Source organism: Mus pahari, chromosome 20 (genome assembly GCF_900095145.1).
Source record: "Mus pahari chromosome 20, PAHARI_EIJ_v1.1, whole genome shotgun sequence".
Lineage (NCBI taxonomy): Eukaryota > Metazoa > Chordata > Mammalia > Rodentia > Muridae > Mus > Mus pahari.
In genome coordinates this window covers 48,610,094-48,630,582 of record NC_034609.1, presented here as the reverse complement: position 1 = coordinate 48,630,582, position 20,489 = coordinate 48,610,094, and the positions used below count along the sequence as shown (strand labels likewise).

The following is a 20,489-nucleotide window of genomic DNA, read 5'->3' as shown; positions in this document are numbered from 1 at the left end:
GGTGAGATGCTTAGTGGTTAAAGACACCACCAAGCTTAGTGACCCAAGTTCAATCCCTGGAATCCACCTGGTAGACGAAGAGAACTGACTCCCAACATTTGTTCTCTGACCTCCACAGGTCATCTGTAGCACGTGTGCACCCTTTCACCACAATAAATAAATTCAAAAATACATACACTTCTCACAGTAACCCAGTTCTTCCTCTTTTAAACCTTCAGCTGACGTCAGTGCCCAGAGGTGGGCTGAGACCCTCATCCTCCTTCCTGCTTTGTTGGGGGGGGGGGCTCAGTGGCTGAGAGCACAGCACATGCTGCTGCCCAGGTGCTGCTGCCGCCCAGGTGCTGCTGCCACCCAGGTGCTGCTGCCGCCCAGGTGCTGCTGCCGCCCAGGTGCTGCTGCTGCCCAGGTGCTGCTGCTGCCCAGGTGCTGCTGCCCAGCTGCACTGGCACACATCCTCAGTCCCAGGACTCAGGAGGCAGATGTAGCAGATATGTGTGAGTTCTAGGCCAGCCTTGTGTACATTGAAAAGTCCAAGGTAGCCAAGGCTACATAAAGAGAACCTGACTCAAGAAGAAGAAGTGGGTGTGTGGGGAGGAAGAAGAAAGGAAGGAAGGAAGGAGGGAGGGAAGGAAGGAAGGAAGAAAGAAAGAAAGAAAGAAAGAAAGAAAGAAAGAAAGAAAGAAAAAGAGAAAGAAAGAAGGAAAGGAAGAAAGGAAAGAAGGAAGAAAGGAAAGAAGAAAGAAAGGAAGGAAGGAAGAGAAAAGAGAAAGAGAAGAGAAATGAAAAAAGCACTTGCTAAGTGATCTTGCAGAGGACTGAAGTTTGGTTTTCAGCACTCAAGTTGGGTGGCTCACAACCAGCATAGCTCTAGGTCCAAGGGATCTAATGGCCTCTGAGGACAGCTGTAGGCATGTGCACATACCTCTCCAGAGTTGTACACACACATACACATATGTTTATATGCACATACCTCACCACAGATACACACACACACTTATGTAATTTTAAATAAAAATAATCTTTCTCACTGTTATGCTTCAATTTAATTTCTGGGCAAGTGACTGGACTTAATTTGTTGGGAAGCCTCAGATTTGGGGTGCTGGCCTAGGACTCAGGACCAGCTAACCCCTGTGCATGCTGAAGACCTTGAAATAGGCAGTCCTGCTTCCCCTGGGGCGGGGGGAGCCTGGGGAAGAGTGCAGGAGGGACTGTACCCACCCCTCCAGGCTCCGAAGCGTCTAGGGTGGGCTTCCTGAGCACTGAGCCAAGTGGAAGAAGATCAGTAACTGTGTGGAGTTTGCCCCTGTTAAACAGTCACGGCTGGTTTCTGTATAAAATACTGAATAGAGATCGATTGTGAGGTGAAGAGTGTTGGCAGTGGGACAATAAATTATGATACTCCACACTATCAAGTCATTTATGTCAATTTAATACCTTGCTATTTAATGGTGTGGGAGTACGTCCACAGAATGTTAATGTTAAGCAGCATGTATGGCCTCAGTGTCCCAAGAAAATGAGCTATGCACATATTGTTAGCACAAGACTACATTAAACTACATTAAACATTTACTGTGGCTGCTAGTTGCAGACATGGTTAATTTTTTTTCTTTTGCTTTCTAGATTCTTTTTTTTTTTAATGGAATGTACTAATTTTGTAAGAGATAAAACATGCTATTAATATATCAGAATGATTGAGTTAACGTGTGTCCATTAAAAATGATCAGTCTTTTTAGTATTTTGGATCCGTTTTCTTTCCCTATATAATCTTCCTTCTTATCTTTTCTTCTTTGGAGTGTATTTAGAGAGTTTTGATGAGAACTAGTTAGCAGCTTTACTAGCCACCTCCCATGTCTAATAAATGCTTTCTGTATCTGCAGAAAGCCCTGGTGATCCCAGGGTTTCGGTGTAGTCTCCCATCGGGAGGTTCTGTCCAGGGCTGTTCTCCTGTTTGTTGGGATTTAGGCATTGGGTTTTTTAACTTTCCAAGTGTTTTCTCTCCTTTAAGCTTCCTATTTCAGAAATCCATATGTGAATATTTATGCATTATATATAATATATATGCTTAGTTTAGAAGCACCACAGTTAATTCATGCTGTTTAATTTTTTCACTGTTAGTAAGGAGCCACCTGGCTGGCTTTTATGTGCCTCCCATAGGTGCCCTTCCTGAGATTCGATCTCCAGGACACCAGGGTGATGGGCCACATTTTCTTTCCCAAGTTGTTACAAAGCATAGATTTTTAGCATTTAGTGAAAACAGCCTTGCAGCCGTCTCTTATCTCTGAGAACACAGATGTCTTGACTCAGAAAATTCTGTGTGTCTTTTTAGCTGTATAATTGCCAGCCCTTTGATACCGTGCTCTTTGACATTTACATTAAAAATAAAAATTAGCTAATTTGTAAGTTATAAGGTCTTAAAAAATAGTTCATTCCTTTCTCATGCCTGTGAATGCTTCCATTAAAACTCTGAAATGGCTTATTAAATTAAATGCAGTGTCAAAGGCTAATTGTCTCTCTGTGAATTAGCCTACGTGCTGTAGGAGGGCCTGGTTTAAGCATTACCTTTGAGTAGCAGTTCTGAAGTCCATTTTTCAAATCTATCCATTCAGAGTGTTTGGACTTGAGACATCTGTAGATTGTGAGGCCCCTTCTGTGTCATAAGGGAAGCCACTGCACTTGTGGAGGCTCCAAATTGGTCAAGGTGCGAAGAGTAACTGACGGAGCCTTGGTCCCTAAACAGGGTGTCATGGACCATTCTCCACATTTTTCCTGAGGCTCAAGAGACACTGAAGGGGCGGAAAGGAGTGCTGTGACTGGTCTGTGGTGGCCACGCACTGAGAGCTCGCTGTTGCTACTGCACAGGAATGGCCTTCATTCCTTATGCCTGGGGGAGGAGTGTATGGGTCTCTGACCTCCCTAGGCCAAAAACCAAAAGCCACAGAAGAGGGAGGGGATTGTGGAGAAGATGGCTTCAGCAGGAGAGAGGGATTGAGGGGTGGAAATGCCCAAATTCAGATTATATTCAGGTATGACTTTAGGTCATTAAGAGTACATGGGATGCCTGTGACACACTCGGTGTTCTACACCAACTTCCTGGTGTCCTGTGTGTGAAGCATGAGTGTGTCTTTGGAGTGGCAGCGTCCAGCCTGGCATCATCTCCAGTCAGCAGGTGGCAGCCATCCCTGACTAAGGGTGTCCAGGCAGTTTGTAGCCACACCATATCAGTGGAGAACCAGAAACGCTGTTGTTGTTCTAACGTGGAAACAGTCTCTCACAAGTCACTGTAGGCTCAGTAGGATGAGTGGAGTGTGAGGCTTGAAGTCACTGTCCCTCCATGGTCAGGATGCTGTGGTGACCCCGCAGTGTGAGTCTGAGCAGCGTGGAGCAGCGTGGAGATGGCATGCCTGAGGGGACGCTCTTGAGCATCTGGTGACAGTGTGCTTTGTCCCAGCCCAGGCTGCGGGGCACTTGTAAGTCTCCTGGGCTTGCATGATCTTCCACATGTGCTGGGAAGCACGGCCGTTCAGGCTGACTGCGGTGCAGAGAGTCCAGGGGCCAGGTGGACAGTGTGTGTTTGTGTGTGTGTGTGTGTGTGTGTGTGTGTGTTTGTGTGTGTGCGGTTCACGACAACCAGGAAGGAGAGCCAAGCGAGGGCTTGAAAGTCAGAATATCCATACTGTGTTCAAGGTGAAGGGTCTCTGTGATGGGGGACACAGGACAGAGGCTTGGAGAAACTTCCCTGACCCTTGCTGGGAATGACCCTGTTGTTTGGCTACGTAGGAAGCCCCCTCTCCCTTCAGCTGTGGGCTACAGGATCTATGGGAGGACGCTGGTTACCCCGGCTGCTGGAGGGAACCGTTTGAAGAGCACCATTCCCTAACTTTAACTGTAGCCTTAACTCCTGACCCTGATGCCAACCATAATCCTTGACCTTAACCCCCTAACGCGAATCCTAACCCTAACCCTGACCCTAATCACAACTATAACCCTAAACCCAACCATACTCCTAACCTTAATCCTATAACCGTAACCTGACCTTAATCCTAACCCTAGCCCTGACCCTAAACCCTAAGCCTAATCCTGACCCTAACCTTAACCACAAGCCTAACCATAACTCCTTACCCTGACACCAACCCTAACCCTAACCCTGATCCTGATCCCTAATCCTACTCCTAACCCAGATGTGCCCCATGCTCTCAGTGTCCTTTATTAGGGTTAGGGTCCCTCCTGCTGCAATCCTCTGGCAGTCACACACACCTGCCGGGTCTGCCCATGGTCCTCTTGTCCCCTGTCTATATGTCTCTCTTTCCTCTGAATTGTCACGATAGAGTTCTAGACTGGCCAGCAGACGGGCAGGTGTTGGAGAGGCCACTTTCAGCCAATGTGATGATGTTGGTCAGTACAAACTGCACTTAAAAATGCACACACTCCGTCATCTTGCTGCCCGCAGTCACATGCTCAGTGGTCACACGCAGCTGATTGCTACCACATCAGACAGCACGATGAGGCACTCACATGACTGCACAAGGTTCTCTTGTTCTGTAGCTGCTCTCCATTCAGGCTCCCAGCCTTGGACCTCTGGACAGATTCCATCCTTTATTCCTCCTGGGGAACATATCCAGGGATGACCCTCCCATGCTCGTACACGCCCCACAGGGCCAGAGGTCCACAGCACCCCCTTCCTGCCCCTGCATCCCTGCCTGGTTGAGGTCTCCTCAGATGCACCTGTGCTTGCTTACCCTGGTTAGTGACACGTCCTCACTGCCTTCAGAGCTCCCGTCCTCAGCTGGCCTCCCATTGGCTTCCTAGGGATCTCTAAACATTTCCGAGCCCACTCCCTCAGAAACAATTGTCATAAAATTCGAGTACTCCACACGTTTTTGAAGTGACACACTTAAATAGTGGTTCATGGGACAGAGGAAAATAACAAAGCCAAGGGGGGAGCGGTGTGAGCAGTGATGCAGGTGGATTGCTCTTCGCAGTGTCATTTGGCAGAGCTGCCCGATTATGGAGGAAATGCCATGAAGCTGTCACCCGAGCCACGCCTGATCTGGTGTGAACCTTTTTGGTATTGGGGGAAAATTCCAGGTGTATTAAAAAGCTCTTCATCGTTCATTGGTGGTGGTGCACACCTTTAATCCCCACACATGGGAGGCAGAGGCAGGTGAATCTCTGAGTTCAAAGCCAGCCTGGTCTACAGAGTGAGTTCCACGAGTGCTAGGGCCACACAGAGAAAGAACAGAACAAGAGCAGCAGCAAAGAGAAGCTCTTCGTCATTGGCTGTTTGCCTCTGACCCCTCTGAGCACTTAACCCAGGCTACATCTGCCAGGCCTCCATCTGCCTCCTCCAGCAGTGGTACCTTTGGGCTTCAGGCTGGGTTGATTATAAAGGCTTGTAGTGATCAAGGTTCTGAAGGAGCTTCATGTAAAGCCTGGAAGTGTGGAACCATGCTGCAGTGCATTGTGGGGGATTTTGATGGGAAGGAAAAGATGTCCATCTGTTCTTCAGAAGTTCTTCAGAAGTCTTGCATGGAAGGTGAGGGTCTAGATGCTCATTAATTCCACACACAGTGAGTGTCAGGGACCTCGGGTCCTTGTGTCTTCAGGTTGGTGGCTCAGTGGGGGGAACAGTTAGTTCTAAGGCGGTTTTTTTCTGTCCTCCTCCCTTGGAGGTGTCAGGGGCTTGCTGTAGATGCCCGCTCTCTGACCTAGGGTATTATCTCATGGAATTATGCAAGTACATAGTCCTAGACAAAAGATACAAATGTCAGTTCCTGACAGCTGTTTCAGTTGGTCACCCCAGTATCATAGGCCCTGAGCTCCCTCTTCTATCACTGTGTGTGTGTGTGTGTGTGTGACTGTGTGTGTGTGTTGGGGGGTGGTGGTAGGGGGCTGGTTTTGCCTACAGGAGACCCTCCCACTTGAAGCAAGCTGAGTGAGTGTTTTTAGAGCGTTAGTCTCCGAGCTTACCACCTCTAACCCTCACACGCTGTGCCTGTGCTGTGACTGCTTTGGGATCACCCCTGTTCCATAAGTCATTCATAAACTCACTAGTGCCCCAGGGTGGACCTTGGTGTACTTGTACTTTGATTGTCACTGGAGTCCTATAAAGAGGGTGTGAATGAATTTGTTTAAATATGAGGCTCTGTGCAGGACGTGGTGATGCACACCTTTAATCCTATACCTTGAGAGGTGGAAGCATGTGTATCTCTGAATTTGAGGCTAGCTTGGTCTGCATAGAGCACTGCAGCTGACCAGGGCTACATTTTGAGATCCTGTCTCAAAACAAAACCCCACAAACCCAGGCATATTACTTTTTTACTTTATTAGGGAAAGTAACTATAAAAGTTGATCCTATAATTGTTTTCAAATTCTGCTTAATATAGCACAAAAATGCAAAGAAATGACTGTTGCTGGTTATCTTATGGTAACTATTACTGCTGTCGGTGTGACTGTGTTATTTCTCCTTCCCAGGGCACAGGGTTGTGGCCGGAGTCTGGCAGAGCACTGCATATGTTGGAGCAGACCTAGCAGTCTGGTTTTTCTGTTCACTGGAGTACTGCCCTGCAGTTTAGCATCTGATAAGTCTGAAGCGGGCTCCTGGGGAAGTGTTTCTTATCTAGCACAAGGAGATAAGTGCTTGGCCAGTGGCTTGTTGACTGTTCTTAGGCATGCACCTTTGCAGAACAGGGCAGGATTGCCCAGCAGTGGGCTTCTAGCTTGTGACATCTGGCAGGAATCCTGGTAGTGGAAGACCGAGGCCCTGCTGCCTGCCAGAAGAACAGCTCTGACCAGTGCTGTGAGAGACCCGGAACAAGTATGGTCTCCAGGTTCAGGGCAACTCTGCCCTGTGTGCAGAGCCAACCAGGCAGCTTCCCCTGATGAGCACATGGGAGTTGTACACCACAGGCTGTGGGTTTCTTCAGATACTTGGGACAGTATACAGAACATAGTGCAACTTCCCCAGATGGTAAAAATGTTCCGGGGCCGGGCGTGGTGGCACACGCCTTTAATCCCAGCACTTGGGAGGCAGAGGCAGGCGGATTTCTGAGTTCGAGGCCAGCCTGGTCTACAGAGTGAGCTCCAGGACTGCACAGGGAAACCTGTCTCGAAAAAACCAAAAAAAAAAAAAAAAAAAAAAAAAAAATGTTCCGCTCACAGTTCTTGTCAGCTTTGAGCAGCCTCAGGTCTCCTGCCTGGGTGGTGAACTTGATAGGGCATAGGCATGCAGGTGTGGGAGGTGCTAGTGGACCATGCTTCTTGGTCAGACTGAGCCCATAACAAACAACACAGGCTGGGGGGGGGGGTGTGGGAGTGGGGGTGCAGCTACAGAATCTGCTGTGTGACTGTAGCCATTCTAGTGGAACAGTCAGCTTGCTAACAAGTTGTCAGCAGTAATGTGTGACACCGCTCCCCCTGCCCCAGCCACTGCTGTTAATTTACACAGTGTATAAACTGAGCCTGAAACCCCCTTCTGCTGCACCCCAGGGCTTTTAAAGCACATTCCTATGTCCTGTTTCTGAGCAGAATCTCTCTGTATCTCTCTCTCTCTCTCTCTCTCTCTCTCTCTCTCTCACTCTATCTCTCTCTCTTTCTCTCTCTCTCTCTCTTGTTAAGGGAAGAAATGTGATCAGAGCTAGTGGATTTTGGGTTATCAAGGAAATTGCACAATAAAGCAAGTCCAGAGTTAAACGGACAGGCTTAGCTTTATGGGGTTGGAAGGTCTTTCCTTGGGGGTGGCTAGTCTCTAGCCAGACAGTAGCCTGGTTCTGTAGACGGTCTTAGGAGTGCTCAGCATAATTCTAGGTCAGACAGACTTGCAGTTGAGTTGTCCTGTGGCCTGAGCCAGCTCTGCCTAGTTTACTAGTCTCTTCTTGCTGTGGGCTGAACGTACCTCCCTTCTCTTTCACAGGTTAAACTCCTAGCTCCCGAGATGATGGTTTTAGGAGGTGGCTCCTTAGACAAAGGTGGGGCATGAGGGGTGAATCCTCGGGCATGGGATTAGTCACCTATGAAGGAACTCTCTTCTACCTCAGGCTTTGGAAACAGCATGGCCCAGAAAGTGGGTACCCCCACCCCTAGTACTAAGCCTGCCTCTGGCTTTGTCCTTAGACTTCCAGCCTCCAGCACGGCCATCGTGTTAAGAAGTTAACACCTGTACTTATAAGGCACAGGCTATCTCATGCTATTGTTACAGCAACCGGGCTGTCTCATTCTGTTGTTACAGCAACTGGACTAGACTGAGATTTCATATCACACTAATGTGTTTATTATGCAGTATGCATGCCTTAAAGGACTCCAGGGGTCTCCAGGATGGCTGCAAGCTGTGCTTTAAAGGAGGAGTATCTCACACAGCGACAATGTGAGCTATCGGTTGTGGACACCCTGAGTTCAAGGTTTCATGAAGGGCACAGAGGTTGCCCAAGCTTTCTGAGGTCAAGGCATAGTGTTAGCTAGCACATGTGGTGGGCTCTGGCCCACTCTGTGTGACTTTGTTCAAGCCTCCACTTTCCCTGTACAGTCCACACCAGCATCTCTTGCTGGACCATAAAAAGCAGTGACCGGCTTGCCATGACTTCATATCATCTTGTCACCTCTTCAGGCTGAAATCAGTTCTCTCTTGTCATCACCAAGACTGGTGGCCCCTGACCCACGCCCCTCTGCTACCCCTCCCTTACTTCTCTTCTTCCTGCCCCCAGATTGCTTCTCCTGTGGCCCCAATCCTGGTACTTGCTCTCCTCTTAGCCCTTCCTGCCCCATTCTTACTTGGCCATCGCTGATTTCCTGTGAGGGTTCTGGATATGGCCTTCCTGTACCCTCAGCCCTGCATGCTCTTGTCACACCTCTCTGTTTGCACCCATCAGATCAGCCATGCTGGGGTAGAGCTCTGCTTGCCAGTTCAGTTCCTGTGTGTCTCACGTGGTCAGCACACCGTGGGAATGAATGAGTGGCCATTCTAGAAGCAGTTCAGTAACCAGCTTTGCCATGAGCAGATTTTGGTGTAAGCGTAGGTGTACCAGTTTTGTGTGTGTGTGTGTGTGTGTGTGTGTGTGTACTGCTGTCACCTTTAACTTTAGTTGCCTTCCTAGGCTTAATATTTATTAGGTTGATGTGTCCATCTGGAAAATGAACTTGGTAGTTAACCACACACAGCTGTTGGGTGTCTAGGGTAAGTTCAGTCTCTTTCCCTGACCTAACTCTGATAGGAGCTTTAGATAGAGATTGGTTGGCAGAGGCTCCTATGCTCCTTGTCTCTCATTGGCTCTTGACGGAGGAAGCTGGAGGGCTTGGCTCCGATGACAGCCTCAGGATGAGACCCTACACCCAGTAGTCTCGGGCCTAGAGCAGGGCAGGATGTGGTGAGTCAGGCCGTCTTTTAACTACACAAGAGAGTGAAGAACCTGGGCCTGGAGTCTCGCGGGTTGCTAACTTGTTGCTAACAGCAGCTGCTTGTTAGAAATGTCTTCTTCCCTAGTCAGCCTCTCAGGGGTAATGAACAGCTGCTGCTTCAACACGGGGAGCTCTGAGAAGCACAGCTAGTTTGCTGAACTCACCCTGCCCTTCCTCCTGAAGAATGTTGATGTTTTCAGGATGCTTTGTTGACATGATATGGTTGTCTTGTGACTTCTCCTGTGGAGATAAAAAGAGATGCCTATCTATCCCAGATAGATCCAACAGACCAAAGAAAAGATTTTACCCAAGTTCACCTTGGGGAATCCTTTAGCCACTTAGGGCAGCCCCACCCCAGTGGATTGTTCACCTTTGATTTGGTGCAAATTGGAATCTCAGGAAGGGAACGGCCAGATGAAGGTCTTGTGATCCCTTCGCCTTCTGCACCATCCATGGGGGATGTTAACAAGCTGGGTCCCTTGCACATTTCCATTGCTTTGCTGCTCTAAGATAGCCTTGGTGGTCACGTTGCTCAGTCAAGGTGGCCACGTCTGGACCAGCAGCAGTGTTTCAGCAAACACGGTGGCTCTTCCTGTGTGCTCCTATTTTCTGTAGTGTTCCAGGGTCTTATAAATGAATGAATGAATGAATGAACGTAGTCCTTCTTGCATGAAGTATGGGCTGTCCTCCTGATTCCAGTCAGGATCCTTTCTGGTGTTACCTGGTTCTGTGCTGCTGGTTTCATTCAGGGTCCTTCCCTGGGTGTGACTGGGCCTGTCCCACCATGTCTGAGCTCTTTCTTGGAGCCATCTCAGCTGACGAAACCTCTTACACAGAGGACATGTGTGTGTGTGTGTGTGTGTGTGTGTTAAGATCTTTGTAGCTGTAGTCTTCTTGATGTTCCCTGCTGTTTATGGAAAGGAAAGATTCCAGGGTGAGGTCAGAGTTCACAGTATTTTCAGGGTCTGCACTCCTCTACCACCTCACCCACCACTGCCTCACTCAAGTCTCGCTTGGCCTGGGCTGTCCCAGCTTTATACTCTGTCCTCTGTGTTCAGCTATCCCCTCATTCAAAGTCTGTGGCCAACCAGCCTTCTAGAAGGAACTCTCAGGGTGCCTTGGTGACTGGAGGAACTGAGGAAGCAGCCAGGGAGGTGACAAGAATCCTCTCTTGGTTCCCAAGAGTGGAATCCAGGAAAGCGTCGGCCATGGTGTGTGTGTGTGTGTGGGGGGGGTGTCATAGCTTTATGATTTGTTTTATTTTGTTAACACTTGTCTTACGGTGGTTTTGGATTTTCTTGTTTTGGAGAAAGAGTCTCACTGTGTAGCTATAGCTGGCCTGGAACTTGGAGTGATCCTCCTGCCTCTGCTTCCTGAGTTCCGGGAGCATTGGCAGAGACAGTTCTGCTGGACTCCACACAGCCGGATCTGTTCCCGGGGTGCTGGTACTTTTCTTTTGAGACTTTGAGGAACACAAGTTCAACTTCAGATGTCTGTGAGACCCTCCCTATCTTGCTCTAAGGGGTGGGGTGGGGTGGGAGGGACGCCATCCTCCTCACTGATTGATTGCAGGGATTCCCTGCCAGAAGTTAGTGCTGCCGGTCAGTCTCAGGCAGGCTGTGAGCAGAGAGGCCCTGGCAGGCTGCCTCCAGAGGAATGGAGTGAGCAGGGTTTGAGGAAGGTGACAGCTGAAGGGAGTCAGGAGCTGCCTGGCAGCAGAGAACAGTGGGGCATGGAGGGGTGGCGGCTTCTGCCCTTCACCTGCCCTTGCTCTTTGTGAAGGTGACTGAGAGGCTGCTCCCTTAGCTTTATCTCCAATGCAGGCAGGGCACGCAGCATGGTTGGTCTCTTTCACAGCTTAATTTCCAGCCACTATGTCAGAGTGAAGTCTCTCAGAACTCTCTGTGCTGGACGCCAGCTAAGGTAGGGTTAAGTGTCAGTGTGGGAAGGTGTAGTCCCTGAGAGACTGACACCAGCTAAGGTAGGGTTAAGTGTCAGTGTGGGAAGGTGTAGTCCCTGAGAGACTGGACGCCAGCTAAGGTAGGGTTAAGTGTCAGTGTGGGAAGGTGTGGTCCCTGAGAGACTGACTCCAGGCCTTGTTTGCTGTCTACGCAGAAGAGTCCATCCTGCAGAGTGAGAGGGGCCCCTGGGGATCTGGGAGTGAGGTGGGACCTGGGAAGTGTCATGCCTGCCACAGGCTCATCTGGGTGAGCCCTTTGTAACTTCTGGAATCTTCAACAGCCAGGCTGCTCTTTAGAATCACCGGGCATTTGAGAGATTGCACTGCCATTTGCCTTCTGGAAACGATGTCCCCACAGTCATCCTGAAGCCTGTGAGGTCTACCACAGTGCTATGAGATGCCAGATCACCTGGGCTGCCAAGAAGTGATGTGGCCTTAGCTGAGGACCCAGGACTCCCTGTGTCCTGCTCTGCCCCTCTGTCACTGCCTGTAGAACTGACACTCTCTGTATGGTCTCTGTATGGCCCTGTGTGGTCTCAGGGACTAGGAGTTGAAAATGGTTCCATGATGTTAGATTATTTCAGGAGAGGTCCTCACGAGTTCCAGGATGGCTGGTGTTAAATTTAGGCATCTTGGGCTATTCAGGGCTGGGAAAGCTTTGGTGGGAAGATGAGTGCTGGGATTTTTCTCTAAAACCTCAGACCAGAGCAGCGTGAGACTTAGGCGGGTGAAGAGCGCCAAGCCTGGCTCTGGCCAGCGCTGTCCAGGGCCTTTCCCCAGCTGCTTCCCACTGCCCTGCTACCAGGTTAGCTCCTCTCATCAGATGCCGTCCCCACGCAGCCCCTCTCGCCCACGTGCGGCCTCACCTTCTCTCCATGCTCCCTCTTTCCTTCCTGTTCCGGTCTGAGGCTCAGCCTCTATGCTGTCAGCTGTGTGGCATCTGTCAGAGTCACCTACATGAGTCCATTTTAGTTGGCAGAAGGCAAGGATGAGGTCATAGGAAGGTTAGGGGGAGGGGAGCTAGTGCGCCTGGCCAGGGTCAGACGGATTCATTTTCTCTGCCAGTTAAAGAATTAAAAGGCAGGAGAGACCTGAAACCCAACAGGGAGCCACAGAGAGTCTCAAGCACTGCAAATAATCACCAGTGAAAGATTTATTGGGGGGGGGGGGGAGGAAACACAGCGAACACACAGAGAAGGCCCTCTGCAGAGCAGAGGCTGGGAAACCAAACCAAACCAGCAGCAGCACTGTCACCAGCAGCAGCAGCAGCAGCAGCAGCGTCACCAGCACCAGCACCACCAGCACCACCGTTACCAGCAGCAGCAAACAATGTCAAGTCTCTTCTTGGGGGGCTCAAAGACTTGAGGATGAGACTCAGTTTTGGGGTTTTTGTTTTTTAATTTTCCTCCTAACCCAGGCTTGGTCAGTTTAGGGGAAACTAGGATGACCGACTGGACCAGACTGCATGTGGCAAGTCCTGGGCAGGCCCCGAACTAGCTGAGTCCATCCATCAGCAGGGAGTCAGATGCTGGGAGACAAAAGTCTACAAGGCCTAGGGTGGCAGGAGGGTGGGGAAGAAGCTGGCCATCTTGCAGATTTGCCACCTTATTGCCTCGCCATGACCCATCTCTCTCCAGGAGAGCAGGGGTTTGTGTCTCACTGCCTGCCACACAGGTCCTGGGTCCTGAGTGCCTGGGTTGGGGAGTTGTTGGCATAGTTTTGTGCTGTGGAGCTGGCCCAGGACCTGCTGTCTGTGCACTGCCGAGATTTTTGCCTCTTGAGTTGTGACAACTTGTCAGGCAGTTCCTGCCACTCTGCCGACTTTGGAGATGGAATTTGGACAGTTTCTAATCACTTTAATGAAACCATAATAAATCATTTTATGAAGAGAACCCTGGGGACAGCAACTCTAAGCTGGGTTTTGGGTTTCTCATGCAGCGGAGCTTCCCTTTTTAATAAAATGCAGTCCTAGATGCAGTCAAACAGGAGCCACCTAAGGGCAGTCCTGCCTCCCAGCATACCTGGAGCAGGGCTGCTGTGGCTGGAGGTCAGAAGCGTAACCTGTATGAGCTGCCTGGCGACTCCCCAGCCTCTGTCCCAGGCCAGGGATTTGGCAACGTGGGACCCAAGGCCTCGGTTTACATCGTGAAGAGAGCTCAGGCAGAGCTGGTGATCTGACCCAGGACTGCCAGAGAATAGAGCCTTGGCTTTCTTACTGTTGCTTTGGTGCAGTATGCGAGTGCCACCGCCATCCTGTGCAGACCAGTTGAGTAAGGCAGGCTGCTGCTTACCTCCTGAGCATAGCCAGTCAGGCAGCTGCAGTTACCTGGGCCTGTGCAGCGACCAGCGACCAGCGTGGTTAACACAGAAGTTCCCAAGCTTAGAAGCTAAATCCCAAGGAACCAGTTTTCCTTATTCCCACTGGCCCTGACTTATTTGTTTCCATTTTCTCCTTATATACCAGAAGCAGACATGATTTAAAACTTCCCTCCCCTCTCCTCCCCTTTCCCCCCTCCCCCCTTCCCTTCCATTCTCTTCCCTTCCTGATAAAACTGAATCTTGAAATGCTAGTGCATAGTTTTATTTTATACTAGTTGATCTTTTTAGTTTTCTAAAGTTCTCTAAGGAAAGTTTGGAATGGTTCTGGATTGCCTTTATAAAAACAGAATATCTTTTGTTTATTCTTTAGCAGTATCGTGAATGTAAACCATGGGCCTTGATCACCTTTATCCTCAATCCCCCCTCCCAGTCCTCAGGCACTCCCAACATGTCACTCCCCCCTCCCCTTCATGTTCTTTAAATGTTTTAAGTCATTAATTTAAGATATATTTTATTTCTAGTCATATGTTTGTGTCCATGTGTGAGTGTGTACATGTGAGTGGACAGATCTGCAGAGGCCAGAGGACAGGCGCCTGATCCCTGACCCTCCTGGAGCTGTGCTTACAGATGTTGGTGAGCTGCCCAGTGGTGGATCCTGGGAACCGCTGATCTTCTGCAAGAGCACTACATATTATAAACTGCTGAGGCCTAGCCATGTGCTCCCCTCGTGCCATTTGAAAATAACCCATGAGCTTAATAAGTTTAATTAGTGCTTGCTGGGATGTTGACTGGTGCTTTTGACTGGACCTTGTACAGAACACAGCTGCAGTCCGTCCGTACTCCCAGTCATGATCCTTGTCTAGAAGATATTTCACAGACTCCTGGCCCTCTGGTGCTTAGATCTGTTTCCACTCCCATCTCCCATGATGTTCCCGGTCCTTGGGTAGGATGAGTGCGGAGATAAATGTCCTATTTAGGGCTCACTCAGTAGGTGATTATTCTCAGCACTTTGACCAGTTAGGATCCATGGCATTAAGTGCTGCCTCTGCAGAGAGAGACTTCTCTGGTCAGGGCTTAGGGAAAGACTGATCCATGGGTATAGACACAAGTGTTTCGAAGGCAGTCTGACGATCTGTCATGTACCACGTCAGCTATAGCAGGTCCCCTCTAGGGACCATGGCTCCTGAGCTTTTGACCAGGTTTGCAGTACAAGGCCTGAGTTCTCTCCTGTGGGGCAGGCCTCAAATCCATGGCAGGTATTAACATTATATTAGTGTTGTAGAATGCAGGGTCCAGTGCTGAGTAAGCCCAGATAACATTTTCTCCCCCAGTGACCCAGGCAACATTTTCCAGTACCGTGAAAGCTAGCATGTAGTAGGAAGAAATTTTCAGATCAGTTCTAGCTTGAGTTTTCTATATCCTGCAACCAAAAAAAAAGTTGTCTCTTTAGCACTAGGTCTTACTGTCTAGTTCTAGTGGGTGACCAAGAACAACAGCAGTGGCATGTATTGTTTTGGGGACCTTTGGTACCTCTACAACCAATGATTTACAGGGCAGTATCCTATGTCCAGAACTGGAATTTTCATCTGATAATCTTGTCTTCTACAGGAAATCTTCTAGAAAACTTCCTACTTAACTTTGTGATAATCAGCTTTCTGTGTGTGTGTGTGTGTGTGTGTGTGTGTGTGTATATGCACGCATGCACACTGTGTTCATGGACGTCTTCATGGAGGCCAGAGGTCGGTCGGTCTTAACTGTCGTTTATGGCTCTTTGGCTTTTAGCTCTGCCTTTTGAGATAAGATCTCCGTCTGTTGCTTGCTTACTCTCTCAGCTAGACTGGTTGGCCAAGGAGCCTGCAGGACCTGCCTGTCTCAGCCCCACGCCCAGCCTGGGGTCTCTGGCACATGCCACCATACCTGGATTTCATCTGGGTGCTAGGAATCCAAACTCAGGTCCTCATGGCTGTCCAGCATGCACTTTATTCAGAGCTATCTCCCTGGCCCAACGTTACACACATGCACGCACGCACGCACTCACACATGACAGTTTTTCTTATCCTCTGATGTCTGAGGCCCCGGAATCCGTCGAATGCCTCAGGAATCACCCTTTGCTTTATTTTTACATACGAACCAAAACTATTTCCATTTGAAGCCAGTCAACTCATGTATAATAAAATACTTTTTTGTGTGTGGTTGCTGTTGTTGTTTTAGAAGAGGTAAATGTTTTAGATGATGTAAGTCTTCTCCCCAAATAAGAACCTTTGAGAAGCCAGCAGCAGGTGGCCCTGCTCCACTACACCAGTTTAGAAATGTTCACCTCTGGAGGCATGGCTGCCACTCACTGCTCCAGGAGAGAGTGCAGAACAAACGTGTCTTGGCTGCTCATTCCTCAGTGACTTCTGTCTGCCCGGCTTCCCGTTTTTAATTCTGGCAGTAAGCGTCTGCGAATGTCTGCTAAATATTCCTCTCCCTATCAGACAGCCTCCAGTCAGGCTGTGTGTGTGCGTGTGTGAGAACCGATAATTTTATATTCCTTGCCTCCCTCCTCCTCCCTGGTGGTTTGCTCCCAGTAGCCAATTTATGGGAGTAGTCTTTCAGCAGTGATGGGGGGAGCGACCATAAGACTGAGTCCCGGGCGCAGAACCCATGGGAATGGCCTTCCATGACAGGTGGCCTTAGAGGCCAGGGCACTCGCCATTTCAACTGTGTTACACGTCTTTGTGAGAGTCTGAACACGTTTTAGGAAATTAAAAGTGAGAATGGGAAAGGGTTAGGAAGATAGGTTAGTCTGCAAATGCTTGCTGTGGAAGTATGAGGCCTGACTGACCCCAGGACCCAGATAAAAAAAAGCCACAGTCCTGGGACCAGATAGGCAGAGTCCTTAGCCTAACTTTGAACTCCAGGTCCATTGATAGACAGCCTCAGGGAGCAAGGTCAATGGGGAACAACACCCTATGTGACCTCTGGTCTTCATATGAGTGTGTACATGCACACCACATGCACACACACACCACACACTTGGAACATGAAAAGTGTACTTGTTCTACTTAGCCCTGCAGGTGAGACTAGTGTGGTGTAACATCCCACCACTGAGGGATCTAGGAGTTTCCCCCTCCCTGTGTGCACCCCTCCCTGACAGACAGACAGACAGACACACCCCTCCCTGACAGACAGACAGACACACACACACACACACAGAGAGAGAGAGAGAGAGAGAGAGAGAGAGAGAGAGAGAGAGAGAGAGATAACTAAGAGAAACCCCTCACTGTGGATGACCCTGTGGACCCAGCCAACTGCATCCTAGGCCTGCGGAGGCAGTGCCCTGGGGCCCCCAAAGCCTACCAGGTAGACAGGGTCAGAGCCACTCACGTCCACTGTGCAGTTACAGCAGCATTGGGCTGCCTGGTCAGTGCAGCTCCCATGGGGGTGGCTCCATCGCTGACCTGCTCTCGTGGAAAACGTTACTGCCACCATTGGGCAGCTTTTGAAAGCCTCTGCTCTATGGTGTGAATAGCTGGATAATTTTCTGATTTAGTCTGGGAAATGGGAGAGTCCAAAATACTTGAGCTCCAGGCAGCTGCTAACTTTTCAGTTTCCACATCTTCCCATTTAGTCGCTCATGGTTACCCATCCTTTAGACCAGTGTCTGAAGGCAGGGCCCACAGAAGGCAGGGGGCTCTGCAATCCACCCTCTGTTGTCTGTAGTCTAGGACCAAGTGTGCCACCCCCACCCCACATACACTGAGTTACTGGGCTTTTTTTTTTGTCTGCTAGACCTCCAGAGGGGCCAAGGTTCATTGCTTTTCTATGTCGTACATTGCATGGAGACAACCTGGAAGCCTGCTCTGCTTGTCTGCACGCGCGCCTGGTAGAGCTCGGTTGCCCCTGGTTACTGACCTGGAGCACGGGCACCACACTGGACATAGTGTCTCTCTGGTGTTCAGGAAGTACAGGGTCTCATTCCAGCTTTCTTGTTTGAGGTGGAGCAGCTAGACCTAGGGAGAATCGGCTGTTGGTGTGTAGCTGCTCCTACAGGCTGGCCTCTGGCTGTGCACAGCTCCCGGCCAAGCTCTGCTTCTGGAGGAGATGCTGGAGTTGGATTCACGTGACTGTCGAGTCCACTGTGTCTTCTCTGTGTGCCCCCTCCCCCTTCCAGAAGAGTGAACACAGGCTTGCTTTCCTCCTCCGTCAGCCTTGCTGTTGCCTTGCTCTCACTGAATTAAGTTTCTTTCTCCCTTCGCTGTATTGAGCTTTGGTAACTTGTTTACTGTCTGCAAACTCAGGCTGTGTGCAAATATAAATTTCCCCTTGATGTATCTTGCTGTCAGTTGTGGAAGCTTAGTCCTTGTGGGCATTCCTGAGACCGGCTGCAGGAGCAGGCAGTGGTAAAACCCTGGAGTGAAGGTAGAGTCGGCAGAGGGATTCATTACTATTCTTGTTGCTGCGGATGTGGACAGAGCAACTTAATGGAGTAAGGACTTTTGCTTCCACACTGGAAGGACATGGTCAGTCACAGGGGCAAGGCACGCAGCAGGAGCACATAGCTGCCTGCTTTTATCTCAGTGGACAGGAAGTAAAGGCCAGACAGGAAGAGGGTTGGGCTAGAAACCTGCTTCCTCCTGTGAGGCCCCACCTCCTAAAGGTTCCTAACCTCCCAAAACAAAGCCATCAGCCGGAGACCTGGTGTTTCTGAGCCTGTGGGGGACATTTCACAGGAAAGCCACATCAGGAGATGGGGTGCCCTGTTACATTGTGTGTCCTGGGGTCTCAGTTCCCTGGTGAGACAGAGGGCGGGAGAGTGGGGAGTACTGGGTGTGTGGATCACACGTCCCCCCATGGACTCAGGAGACCCTGTGGAGGAGGCCTTTGCTGGAGACAGCCAGCATCTCTGTGTGTGGCATCCCTGCCACCACGTAAGTCTCACATCAGGAAGCACCCTTGGCCGTGCAGTCAGTCCTTCAGGAAGAAAAACCGCCTTTCCTTTGGAGGTGATAGTGAGAAATTCTTTCTTTTTCTCATGTGTGTACCTCATGCATCTCACTTTTATGAACAAGACACAGTCGCTTAGCATCCCTCTCCCTTGGACGCAGAAAAACCTCATCTCTCCCGAGAGTCATGTAGTAAAGTTGTTGGCAGGATTGAGCAAATTTCTCCCTGGAAAACATCCAAGCCTGGGACCAAGTAGGAAACAAGTCTGTGCCCACTCAAGTGTCTGGTGACAACTGAACTGTTTGCAAGTTATGCAGAAGATGTTTTTTAGAACTTGTCTCATCCTCAGGGTTTCAATTATTTTGCTCCCTCCTCCCTCCCCCCGACTCCAGAATGGAGACTGAGGAGAAAATTCCTGCTATGGTAATTAATTGGCAGGAAAATCAATAATTGAGTGAGAAGTCTCTCAGTCAGCGGTGACAGAGATGGCGCAGTGAGATGCTAGTGAACTTGGGAGACAGCACCAGGAGCAGGGAGCTAATTGGATGAATTTACATACTGCATGCTTCTGTAGTGCCTGTGCTGCCAGTCAGTCGCGAAATTTGCCGGAGACTCAGAGACCCAAACATTCAAACCTCTTAAGCGTTTGACCCCGAAAGAAGACTCAGTGAATTAAAATGGGACCACCTTTGCATTGTCAGTCAGACAATTTGAAATGTTAGCTCACTTCCTTTCTTCACAGAGCAAATTCTTTCCCATTCATCGCCCCTGTGTTTCCTCAAGGGTGCTGCTGCCTTAATGACGTTTGAGAACGCTGACTCTGGGCCAGTTTAATCGCAGGTTCTGGTTGTCTGTAGGTTTTTTTCCATCCTTAGCGCTCCTGGCTAGGGAAGGCTGTTTCTCTCACTGTTAGCGTTCCTTAGTTGCCTGCAGTTCTTTGTCTAGGGTGAGGCCTTGTGAGCTTTCCCTTGTCCACATTAGCATGTCTATTGATGCCTTCCTTGTGCAGGTCTAGAGACAGTCTTGTTGTGTGGCCCAGATGGTGACCGAGGAGTTTGTCCTGTTATGTTTTGTGACCTTGCCCAGTGCACAGAGGCTTGTCTACTGACACAGTGAGAAGGTCCCATCTTAGAATCAGTGTGAACATAGTTAGATTTGCATATCCATTAGGAGCCACAGCACATGGTTTGAGAGCCGCTACCTTAAGATGCAGAGCAGCTAGAGAGCCTGACTCAGTTGGTAAAATCCACTGTAGACACTTGAGGACTTGAATTGGAGCTCTAGCTGGGGCAGTGCTGCCTGTAATCCCAGTACCCTAGAGGCACAGGGCAGAAGGTCTCTGAGGCTGCTGACCACACACACACACACACACACACACACACACACATGCTTACTAGCTTGCACACACGTAACACACATACAAAAGCACATAGGAGGTGTGGTTAGTGAAAAGATCAGGATTTGATTATGTGTCAATTCAGTATTACAGAAATAGACCAGAAATCTGGTGTCCCTTTGTGGGCGAGAGTCCACATTATAGACATTTAATCACCTTGTAACCGTACTGAGAGGTGGGACCTTCTGGGGTGGCTACTGAATAGATGCTATCTTTTGGGGACTGAGTGAGCTCCATGGCTGTGTGACAGCACGGAGGCCCTCCCCAGACATGGTCACTTGATCCTGGACTTTGCAGATGCAGAGGCACATAAACTTAATGACGTGGTCTGTGGCCTTTTGTTGTAGCAGCAGGAGTGTATGAACTGCTAAGGCAAGGCACTCCCTCCCACAGCCCTGTGCTCTGGACAGCAACTAAGTACCCAGCACATGACCCACTGAATATCTTTGGTAGTCTGAACAATTTGAGAGAGTTAGATCCACAGATGGAGAGTGTAAA

The 20,489-nt window shown here is 49.6% G+C and overlaps 1 protein-coding gene across 3 annotated transcripts in view; it reads left to right on the top strand.

The window, feature by feature from the left end:
• The window catches only part of Sipa1l2 (signal induced proliferation associated 1 like 2), a 154,430-nt gene that overhangs the window by 19,546 nt on the left and 114,395 nt on the right, over positions 1 to 20,489 (top strand). The window contains exon 1 of one of the 3 annotated variants that reach the window (XM_029532388.1): positions 11,221 to 11,310. The exons of the other annotated variants lie outside the window; for them this stretch is intronic. The gene's annotated coding sequence lies outside the window, so the exon portion shown is untranslated. Of the gene's footprint in view, positions 1 to 11,220; positions 11,311 to 20,489 lie in introns of those variants that run through there. 3 annotated transcript variants of the gene reach the window in all.